Consider the following 12,305-nt stretch of genomic DNA (forward strand, 5'->3'; position numbering starts at 1 on the left):
TATACCTATGAAACTCATATTACGTCCTCCGAGATTGATGTAGAGATGTAGCAGATTGGTCAGTCTTCGGATCATACTGAAGATGAAAATAATTGCAAACACCAAGATGAAATACCGGAAGAAATTTTTTATAACCCTTAGGCAGAGGAAAATGTTGATCATTTCTGTAATTCCTTGCAGCAGATTACTTCAAAGAACAATCATAATAGTGAGGAAAATTACATTGTCTATGGGAATCAAGCAGAAGAGCAATTGGATTACTTATCAAATAAATGTTGTGTAACTAAAGATAAGTTGTTAGAAGTAATAGGATGTTGTGAGGATCATCAAGTTGATTATGTATTCTGGGATCCTATAGCTAAATACATGGAAGAGTTTTACTCTCTAGTGTTTCAGTTTTTCTATGAAGATCAGAGGTAATTTCAATGGCAGTGGTCATCACAATATCATAGCTGCTTTCAATTTTGATGCAGTCGAAAAACTCAAATATCAGATAAAACAAATGATTGGCTACATTGGAAATTTCACATTGATTGAGCTGAAAGAAGTTTACAATTGATAGGGTAGGTGGGTAGGAAAATGCAAATAAGCTCATGGTTGATTGAACAATTTTTACTAGGTATAGTTTGAAGCAGATTGGGCAGAATTCCAGAGTTTTATTTTTAAAGGAATATACTGTAGCACTGGAGCTACTAGTTCTTAGCATACCACAGGGGGGCATACTATCCCTAGTGGAGCCACTATTATCACCCTAAATTTTTTTAAAAAAACTTTGGAAAGTTTTCCTTGTTTCTAGTCATGGTCTTATAATAAGTTTTGAGTCATTGCATGCTTTTAGGGTCTAAGTCATAGGGTTAGAATCTCATTTCCATCATCAAATAATGTCCATCAGTATTTTCTGGCCCCTTATGGATCCCATATCATGTTTAAAGTTTCATGTGTCTGGTCATTTCTAAAAAAATTGAATACGTTACGAAACTATCTAGGCATTTTCATAGCGCAAAGTCCTGAAATTACACTTCCTGTGCTATGAAATCGAGGATTCGTAGTTAGGCATTTTCGTAGCGCAAAACACCGAATTTACACTGGATGCACTACGAAATTAGGGTTTCATGAACAATCATGTCTAGCTGTCAAATGCACCAGAATCTGTTAAATTTTCGTCATCAGGTGTTAGTCCATGAACCTTACCTCTCACATGCAACCATTCATACCTGTCATTAGATTCGTTAGGAGTCATTTGTCCACAATCATTTCAAATTTCAAAAAAAAATGGAAAGGGTTAGTTTATCCTGGTCATATTTGTGTTGATCTTGGTCATATTCATGCAAGAGACACTTGATGCTGTTCTTAGTTCGAGTAAACAAACCCAGGGTGAGCAGAGACCAGAATTCCTCTGCAGGCTTCAAGCGAAGCAGCTCTTCATCAAATTCAAGTGAGACAGTTCCGCAACTAAGCAAGGCAGTTTCTTCCAGGTCTTCTATCTATAGGGTTTTCAAAGGAGAAATGTCGGAAGGAAGAAAGAATCACAGGTCAGGCCGATGTCTGAGAACTGAACTTGAAGGCTTAAATGATCTCACAAAGGATAAAACAGTTGAAGAGCCTTCAAAAAAGTAGTTACTGGAGGTTCTGTGAGAAACTACAGGGAGGACATAACCAAGTGACTAAGCAATTTTCTCTAAATTTCACAGGTTTACATACAAATATTGGAGTGTTAGAATTTCCAATTTCTCCCGAAGTTATATCATTAGTCACAGAAATTCCTAGAGGTAAGTAAAAGTGGTTTAATAATTTCAAGTTTGAAATGGCACCATGCAAGATATTCTTGAAGCTAGAGTTTGTACACACAGATTTAACTAAATCAATGCCAAGGGGTTATTGCAAAGATTCATATGCCAACCTACTCTCATGCATACAAAGGTACTTCACCTGTGAAGGAAGATACCATAAGGTGTATTCTTATCATTTCAAACTCCTATTGCATTTCACTAGGATAATCTCTCTGTATCTACCTTTCTTTCTGTTTTGAGGTTTAGACAAGATGTCTGATAAAATACAATTGAAGAAAGAGGCATGTGAAACATCATTGTTCCATCATGGCTTAGTTAAATTAATTGTCTTCCATGAACTTCAGAAGGTAGATAGAGAGTGGTCTTCATTTCTCTTTATGTCTGGTTTTAGAGCTGAAACAGGACTTAGCCCTAGGGCTAAGGAAATATCATCACCAGTGATTAGTCACCATGTAGAAGGAAGGTCAATCAGGTTTGTTAAACTGAAGGCCAGAATGAAGGTTAAGGAGCCAATGACTAGAACACCATTGGCTATTCAAGATACTCCTCAGCATTCACAGAAGAAGAAAGTTCAAATTAAGGAAGCAACATAAGATTAGTCCATTGGTGAAACAGTCCAGAGAAGGGTAACTAGAAGTCAAATAGCCAAAGGAAAGGGTAAAGTAGTGATCATTGATGAAAGCCCAGTCTCAAAGGGAAATTCTAATTATCTTCTTCAGGCTATTGACATTCAACCGTCCCCTCTAGTCCAAGCAGACCTCATTGAATTAGGTGAGGGCAAGTCAAAAAAGATGAAATCCTCTAAAAAGCTACAGTTTGATGATCAGGTTTCAAAATTTGTTTTTAAGCCCAGAAGGCTTGTGACTAGATAGTCCAAAAGGCTACAAGAGGCAGAGCCAGAGGTAAGTGAGATAGGGGAGATATCAGGATTTTGTGAAGAGCTCGTAGTTCCAGTAGTGCAACCATCACTCATGCACGAAGATGACAAAAACTGAGCAATCGATACTCAAGAAGAAGAAAATAACTGTGAGGAAGTCAAGAAGAAATTGAAGCTTTCCAATCTTGAGATTGCCAAACTTAAGAAAAGGGCAAGGAAACATGCAATTGAAAAAGCCAATTTCAAAAGAATGAAGGCCATGTGGGAAGATGAAAAAGTTTCAAAACCTGAAGTAGTTAGCAGAAAGGCTCAATACTTCACCTGGACTATCCCTGCAATCAAGGAAGCAAGTTATATCAGATGGATCAATGACATACTAAGAACTGATATCAGGGTAATGAAAAGACAAATTGAAGACCTGGAAATTCAGCTGAGCAAATCTAGAGTTCAGCCTCAACACAAATGAACACGGCAGTAAGTGATGAAACCCTAATACAATTTTGGTTGAAACAATGACGATTTTTAAAGATGTTTCATGGATGGGTGATTTCAAGTATATGTGGTATATTTACATAATGAAACTGTGGTGAAGAATCCTTAGAAGGAAAGTTTTTGGAAAAAACTGTGTAAATTGATTCACATAGCAGTTTTGTAGCATGCTACGAAACTACAGTAGGTGCAGTTTTGTTTTTTCTTTTTTGTTTATCAATCTTCAAAGAAAAGAAGGGGTTATTTTTGAAGAAGGATGATATTGGGGAAATGCGAGGAGATCATTTGGCAAGGTTTAAAGCACAAGTAAATAAAAACTCAAAGAATGAAAGATATATGTAAGAACAGAGTTTGCGCTACAAAAACAACAGTTTATTTCGTAGCACATCTAGATTGACTTTCTTCAAGCAACTTCAAGGAGTTAAATTTTTGCACAAGTGTAAGAGTAGGGCTCTATGGCTAATTCAACATTTTTATATGATTAAATGGGCTAGTTTGGTCAGCAGGAGATTTGAGGAACACCATTGAAGACCAAGGCTACACTGCAGGGGATATTTTCCTAGTTTTCAGGACAGATAAAGGAGAAGTTATTGAAGACCAGTAGGAGGGTTATGGACATCACCAAAGTCAATGTTTAGGAGGAGCAGCTGTCAAATATCGAATTTAATTCCTATTTTAGGCTGTTACTATCATAATAAGGAGTTGTACTCCTAATTGTATTAGGAGTCTAAGACTATTAGATAACTGCTACTTGTAATTAATAGTCTGTTGTAGGTATGAATAGGTGTCAAGTTAGGAAATTCGAATTCCCCTCATGTTGGATCAGGGAATCCAAGATTGTAATGATAACTCTATAAAGGATAAGAGGTGGAATGCCTCATGGTTGGCAATTTTCAAAAGGTACAAGCTTAATGTGTTATTGTATGAGACTGTATGTTTTCATGTTAATACAGAGATATTGGCTTCACCACTCAGGATTTAGAGAGGGTTTTAATGTTTGATTTTCTCATGGTTTTCTTCATTCACTTACTTCTAGTGGTATGAGCACATGTTACTTAGAATTCATTGATAATTCTCTAACTTCCTTCATGTGTTTATAAACTGTGTTCCTTACATGATGTCTTTGTTTTTATGATATATTAAGACTCTATATGCCCTGACTTCCATGTTAAGCTGATCTTGCTGTTATACTGGAACATACTTCGACTCCATAGCCCAATAGATGTTTGTTGATTGGTATTTCAACCATTTATACATTTTTTTTTGAGTTTTCCATAGAGTTAGCCATCTAATCTTCCAATTAAAATCTTTAACCCAGTGAGAGAGCCCTCTCAAGTTTAGGAGGCTAAGCCTCAGCCAAAAGATTGGTTTGAAATAGTTACTCAAAGTCTTCCTAATCATCAGCCTATTAGGGTCTGGTTTTGTGACAACACATGACTTGCACATCGTGGCCTAATGATCTTCTCCTGCTTATATAGTTTTAAGCCTTTCTCAATACCTTGGATTAAAACCACTTAGGACCAATACCTTGGACCAAATACCTAGGGTCAATACCTCAGAGCAAATACCTTGGATCAATACCTTGGACCAAAATACCTTGGACTAAATACCTCGGACCAAAACCTTGGTTTTCCAACATGTACGTGTTTTTCCTCTTGTGAAAGTGCATGTATACGTATACGCTCCTTTTGTTCTATTAACCTGTGTGTATACGGTGCTTGGACAAAGTGAACCAGCGTATACTTAAACTACTCTATTTCTTTAATCTCTGGAGTGTTAACCTGTTGTACTGTGAACTATCATCTGAGTGAGTTTCCATCAAGGACAACACATATCATAATGCCAACAGTCAAGACCTTGGGTAGAGGCTTACATCACTCAACCTTGTTTCCTCTCCCAAGTTGCATATATTACGTTTTTGGAGACAGATCATCAAAATTATCTTATTATGACACAAGTTCCACATTGTGCTTATCAGCAAACATGATCGTCATATCTCTTTATTGAGAAATCACTCTGACATAGCTACTGAGGATGGTAATTCCCGACTCAGGACATGATTTTAGATCTTTTATATATATGTGTTGTATCGGGTTTCTTGTACTCTCGAAGCTCCAATCCTATCTCACTTTTTTCGAAGAAAATGATAGTTATATAAAGTATTTTGGCCATCATCTCTGGCTCTGATCTCACAAATTAGGGGGCATCTATTACACAGGAAAATGAACTCCTCATCATCTCAAAGGAGAAGGTTAAGATGATTGAAGGATTGACTAAGTTCACAAGCCTATTTTCCAAAATAAATCTCCCCAGGAACTAGCAACATGCTTTATAAAGCTTCCTGGCCATGCATCAGGTGTGTTAGTCCCTAGGGTAACTTTGTTTGTTGCCTCAGGAAGTGATTTAGTCAACTTAAGTGAGTTTCTGGAGGTCAAAGGAGCAAGTTGACTGAGAAATATTCCTATATTCACTCCCATGTCAGCTCATAAAGAAGGGAAACATCTAGCTTTGACTTGTTTGGGGAATTTCTATTCCTAATGGAGTCTACAAATAGGGAAAGAGTGATAAATCATGGAAACATCTCTTCTTTTGCCCAAAATAACTCATGAAGGATTTGGCAAGGCTTATCCTCTCATGCTATATATTTGAGGCTAGGGCCATTATGAAAGGGGTCGAAAGTATTGAAAGGATTTCCTATTGATTGTCGAAGCTTGTATTAGACATTCGCTCTTCAAGAGGTTAAGAAAAGAGAGAGATAGAGGAGATGGAGGAGTAACGGAAGACTGATGAAACTGATGGTTGTAATCACTCTTTTCTATCATTAATATAGACCTGCAATTGTGTTGTCCACTCCATGGTTTTGGTATTGTGATTTATTTACATGTTTATGCAATGCTAATGATTATGAGTAGCTTAGATGTGTGAAGTTAGATATCCCTACATATTATTGTATTGATTTTTGAACTTATATGCTATGATATTACGCCTCGTATTGTTTATGTGTAGGTATTGATATTGGAGCTAGATGAGGAGTTTTTTTCGCTCCGATACTTTGCCTTCTTCAGCAACACCACACCAAAACTAGAGGTAACAATCCTTCTTCTTACTTTTATTATCGTTTCACTAATATGGATATGTTCATGTATCTCTGGTCTAGTTGCAGCTAATCTGACTCTCTGCCAAGGATCTTGGGAAGATCCTTGAGGGTATAACCACCACTAAACACCCATGCATTAATCCCTATATCAAGCGCTCGTGAAGTATTATTTTCCACTGATGTCAAAGGGGGAGAATATTAGCATTAGAGGGGACCATGAAAGGCCTGAGGGGGAGCTTATGGCGTTTCCATCAATGCCAATGTTGGGTTTGGAGCCTGATTATCTTCTGTATTCAAAGGTATCGCCGCATTGGACCCCAGTTAGTAATGGGGCAGCAAATTCGCCCATAAAATATACGCTATAAGGGAGGTCTAGGGGGGGTGGCTATGACCTTTGGCAACCCTCCCTGGTAGGGGATCGAGGGCGGCACCCCCGAAGATAAAAATAGATGTAAAATTTCCTTGTAAAATGTTGTAATTTCGCAGTCAATTTGGGCTATTCATTAGGCGGAGATCTGATAGTAGAAGTTATGTTTAATTTTGGGTTTTTTGCCCTAGAAGGCAACCCATCACTATATATGAGGGAATTGTATTCCGTCTATGTATATCCGTATTTTAAGTGAGGAAGAGGGAGGAGATTGAGAGCGAAGAGGGAATTACGGCAAATCTATTGTAGGTTGTATCTCTTCAGTTTGCTGGATAATATAAAAGGAAGGACTGGTTGTTTCTCTGTGGACGTAGCCCAAACTAGGTGAACCATGTCTATCTATGTCTCTCTTGTTTTATATGTTTTCTATGTTTATATTTCTGCAATATTTTATGTGTTCCATTGCTCTGTAATATATAATTTTCTAACAATGGTATCAGAGCCAAAGGTCTATTTGGCTGATAAACGCACACGAGTGAAGGGTTCCTGGTTCGATTGGGAGCAATGGCAGAAGATGGTAGGTTTAGGGTTGAAAAATTTAACGGCCAAAACTACTAGCTGTGGAAGATGTAGATGGAAGATTATTTGCACTAGAGAGATCTATACCAACCATTGAGTGCAAAGGAAAAGAAGTTGACAAGTATGACAGACACAAAATGGGATATTATCGATAGAAAAGCACTTGGAACAATATGGAGGTGTTTAGCGGCATCAGTAGCGTTTAATATATCAAAGGAAATGACAACGAAGGGTTTAATGTCGACATTGGCTAAACTATATGAAAAACCCTCGGCCTCAAATAAGGTATTTCTTATGAGGCGTTTACTTAATTGAAGATGTTAGAAGGTGGATCTATTGCTGATCATTTAAATAAATTTAATACAGTTACCAGTCAGTTAAGTTCTATAGGGGCAACTTTTGATGATGAAGCTAGGGATCTGTTATTTCTGTGCTCATTGCTAGAAAGTTGGAATGGTTTAGTTATGGACATTAGTGACTCTGTCTCTGGATCTAGTACTTTAAAGTTTGATGATGTTGTCAATGCAATCCTTAGCAAGGAAATGTGACAGAAAAGCTTTCGTGAGACATTAGGTAATGCTTTGACTACAGAGACTAGGGGAAGAAAAATGGAAAGAGGAAAGAGCCCTAGATATTGCAGTAACTCAAGAAAAGGCAGATCCAAGTCCAAATCAGGGATAGTGTGCTGGAAATGTGAGAAGAAAGGACACCTAAAGAAATACTGCAGGTCTCGTAAGGGAAAAGGAGACGCAAAACAAGAAAACAATCATGAAGCGAGTGTGATAGGTGATGTGTTGCAAGATGCTTTGATTCTTTCATTAGAAAATATTATTGATGCTTGGGTGGTAGATTCAGGGGCCTCATTCCATGCCACACCTGATAGGAGGCATTTTCATGATTATGTTCAAGGAGATTTTGGAGAGGTTCGATTGGATGATGATAAACCCTGTAAAATCATCGAAATGGGTATAGTTTTCATAAAATAGCAAAATGGAAATAAATGGCTATTGAAGGAGGTAAGGCATGTTCTAGATCTAAAGAAAAATTTGATTTCAATAGTGCAGTTGGGAGCTGAAGGCTGCATAACTACTTTCACAGATAAAACCTGGAAGGTCACTAAAGGAGCCCTAGTAATAGAAAAAGGAGAAAATGTTGGTACATTGTATTTATGCAATGGTATTTCTAATTCTGTTAATGCTTTAACCTCTACAGGAGAAGATACGACATTATGGCATCATAGGCTTGGGCACATGAGTGAGAAGGGGATGGAGATCCTTCATTGAAGAAATTTGTTGCTAGGTTTGAAGCATGTTGATTTGGAATTATGTGAAAATTGTGTTTATGGAAAATAGAAGAGAGGTAGATTTCCCAAAGTTGGGAAAGAAAAGAAGAGCGAAAAATTAGAGCTTGTGCATGCAGATGTATGGTGACCTGCTCAGGTATCATCTCTCGGTGGCTTGCGTTATTATGTTACTTTTTTTGATGATGTTAGGTATATGACCAAAGTCCCACATTGACTAGAGGTGGGGAGGATCATGGATATATAAGGATGGACAAATATCTCCATTGGTATGAGGCCTTTTGGGGTAAATCCAAAAGCAAATCCATGAGGGCTTAGGCCCAAAGTGGACAATATCATACCATTGTGGAGATATGTGGTGTCCAGAGTACTTACAAGTGGTATCGGAGCCATGCCCCGAAGTTAGCCAAGTGGATGAATCCTCGGAATACCGAACGAAGGTGGTGGGCCCCGGTAATATCACGATGGGATTTGTGGATGAGCTCGGTTAGACAGGTGGTGTGCTCCGGATTCTTCATGGACCAACACGGTGAAGAGGAGTTGACCTGGGATAGAGCAAGCTCTCGAGGCAGGTGGTGCTCCATGTAAGGCGTGTGCTTCCAACGCATTGGAGCGGAGAATCCTAGTTGGTAGAGAGTGGACGGATGGATAATCGTTTGAGGGGAGGCTCGATGGTCCTTTGTTCGAGGGGAGGATTGTTAGGTATACGACCAAAGTCCCACATTGACTAGAGGTGGGGAGGATCATGGATATATAAGGATGGAAAAATATCTCAATTGGTATGAGCCTTTTGGGGTAAATCCAAAAGCAAATCCATGAGGGCTTAGGCCCAAAGTGGACAATATCATACCATTGTGGAGATATGTGGTGTCCAGAGTCCTTACAGATGATGCAACCTGAAAAAACTAGATTTATTGTATTCCAAATAATTCTGATGTATTTGATACTTTCAAGAAATGGAAAGCTTTGGTTGAAAATGAGACAGGAAAAAGGTTGAAGTGTCTTAGATCAAACAATGGAGGTGAATATTGCAACAAAGAGTTTGATAGGTATTGTTCAGAAAATGGAATTCGCAGAGAGAAGATAGTTCCAGAAACACCACAACAAAATGGTGTGTTAGAAAGGATGAATGGGACAATCATGGAGCATTCAAGGTGCATGATATTGCATGTAGGATTGCCTTTAAAATTTTGGGCAGATGTTGTAAATATTGTTGTTTATCTAATAAACAGAGTTCCTTCAAGTTCCTTGGATGGTGGTATTCCAGAGGAGGCATGGACAGGTAAAAAGGTAAACTACTTTTTTTTAAATACTTTTGGTTATGAAGCCTCTGTCCACATTAATAAATAAAAGAGAACAAAGCTTGAGGAAAAATCAAAGGATTGTACCTTTATTGGATATGGTGTTAATGATTTTGGTTATCGCTTTTAAGATTATGGAAAAAGAAAAATGATTAATAACAGAGATGTCATATTCAATGAAAAGGTTTTGTATAAGGATCAGCTGCAGGAAAAGAAATAGGAAAAACAAAATAGAGAATACACAGTGCTTGAAGAGATCACAAAAAAGTGATGGTGCCTGAAAATCATAATGATCAATAGCCAGAACAACAACCACAACAACAACAAGCACCTCAAACACTTGAAAGTGGTGTTAGAAGATCTACTAGGATAAGTAGACCCCCTGAACGATACTCTCCTTCATTATATTATGTATTGTTGACTGATTTTGGTGAACCAGAATGTTATGAAGAAGTAGTGCACGTAGTGTTATAGAAATTTTTGTGCCTTACAGCATAGAGCATGAAATGTCAATAATCTAAGGGATCCAAAGTCCCTAAACATGTTGTTCTTACCCTTAGAGGAACAAGGTCAGCAAACCACAGCACTGCAAATCAGTTCTCCACTGAAAAACACTCAAAAACAGGTCAATTTTGGATCAAAGCAGCTGCTCCAAAGGCTACCTGCGCTGCATAGCAAGTGCAACAAGGGCTACCTGCGCTGCATAGCAGGTGCAACAAAGGCTACCTGCGTTGGGCGTACTTGGACATGTGGAGGAATCTTTTTCTCAATGTGCCAGTGCCCAGGAAGCTTCCAAAAAGACACTTGATCATAAGATTCGCCTAATGATGAGTTAAGAGCTTCTAAAACTCCAAGTGGAAGACAGAAACTCCAAGTGAAGAACTGAAGAACAACTGGAGTTGAAGAGGACAACAAGTCACACATCAAGCTGACTTATCTTCACTCCAAAACTCTATATAAGGATCTCATCCCATGGGATCTGAAGGCCGGAATTTTGTGTAAAGAATTGCTGTTGGTTTACAGTTGAGAGTATTGGGTGATTGCTTGAGGGAGGTGAAGAAGAGATTTCTCTCCGTCGGGAAGGTGATGCTGGATTGGACCTCTCATGGTTGTATCACCGCCTGAACCTTACTTCCATATATTAATAAAGCATTTGAGGTTCTTCTATTCGCATGTGTTTCAATGGTGAATTGTCTTACTTGCGTTTTTGATTTATGCTAATCCTTGAATCGATTATGAATGCATGCTTCTTTTAGTTTCCTCTTCTTGTCTTATTTGCAGGATCTCGTGTAGCTGGGCCCATGAAAAGACTTGGAGCTGGGAGCAAGCGGCAAACAAAGGAGATTGGATCGACCATTTGCGCAAGACATCGGTAAGTGGATCTCTCCCTTTTATCTCTTGCATGTCATAAAGAAGAAAATTTAGATATCTTTGCTTTCAGCTGTTGCTAAGGAACTGTCACCCTTAGAGTGGGTTAGGGTCATTCCGAGTTGGATAATTTCCCCCACAACAGACTGGCGACTCCGCTGGGGATCGTGTCTTGTTGATAGCTTGTGTTTATTGCTATTCATTTCTTAAACAAAGGGAGTACCGAATCGAACTGCATTCGAGTCCTTCGAATGCAAAGTAGAGGGCAGCTACTCTAGCCCAGTGCTGGGCATGTTTATGATCTGAAGAGCTGATCCACAAGGACTCTTTTTAGCTCTTTGTGATAGTGTTCATCTTCCTTTAATCATCCTATAGTGTATACTTGACTGATAGCCTCTGATTTGGCCAAAAACCATTGATTTTTGAGCAAACTGTGACCCGGAATCTGAGAGAGACGAGAGTTGTCTCATCAGTGCAGCTGCAGCAAAGGCTACCTGCACTGCAACGCAGGTCCCGAAGGGGCTACCTGCGCTGCATCTCAGATTGACAGTGCAGCACCTGCGCTGATCCAGTTTTGCCTTGTGCAACTAGGATTCCCCACTGTCTGTTGCCCAGTTTTCAGTATTGTTTTTGCAGCCTGTTGTCAACCTGTATACCCAGCTGAAACCACTTCACTTTGCCTTCATTCCGCCTCAGTTGTATGAAGAAACCGTGATTGTTCTTATTGTATTTCTTGCTGTCATTCACAGTTTCCCATAGCTAAAGTGAACTAGTCTTGCTATGACCTCTTGGATCTAGACCTATGAGAAAGTGTCGTTGTGATTCTAAGAGTTAGTTTATTGCTGTTCATAGTTGCTTGAGCATTTGCTTTCGTTATATGGTTCGAATTTCAGTATTTCTTGTGTTGAAACGAGTGAATCTTAAGGTGTTCTTTTGATTATTGGACAAAAACTTGTTTGCTTACGCTTGAAATCGAATTCGAAATTATACAACAGCTTTCTTTTTGTAATACACCAACATTAAGGAAGAAGAAAAGAAATACTTGCATTGTGCATGTGCATTTTGACAGTTTGCATGTCGATTTAGGAAAAGTGCATCAGTGAGTGCTCTATGATCTGTTTGAAAAGATGATGTCTT

The sequence above is a fragment of the Pinus tabuliformis genome, chromosome J, assembly GCF_031772625.1.
Source record: "Pinus tabuliformis cultivar Carrire ecotype Pingquan chromosome J, CPIR1, whole genome shotgun sequence".
NCBI classification, from domain to species: Eukaryota; Viridiplantae; Streptophyta; class Pinopsida; order Pinales; family Pinaceae; genus Pinus; species Pinus tabuliformis.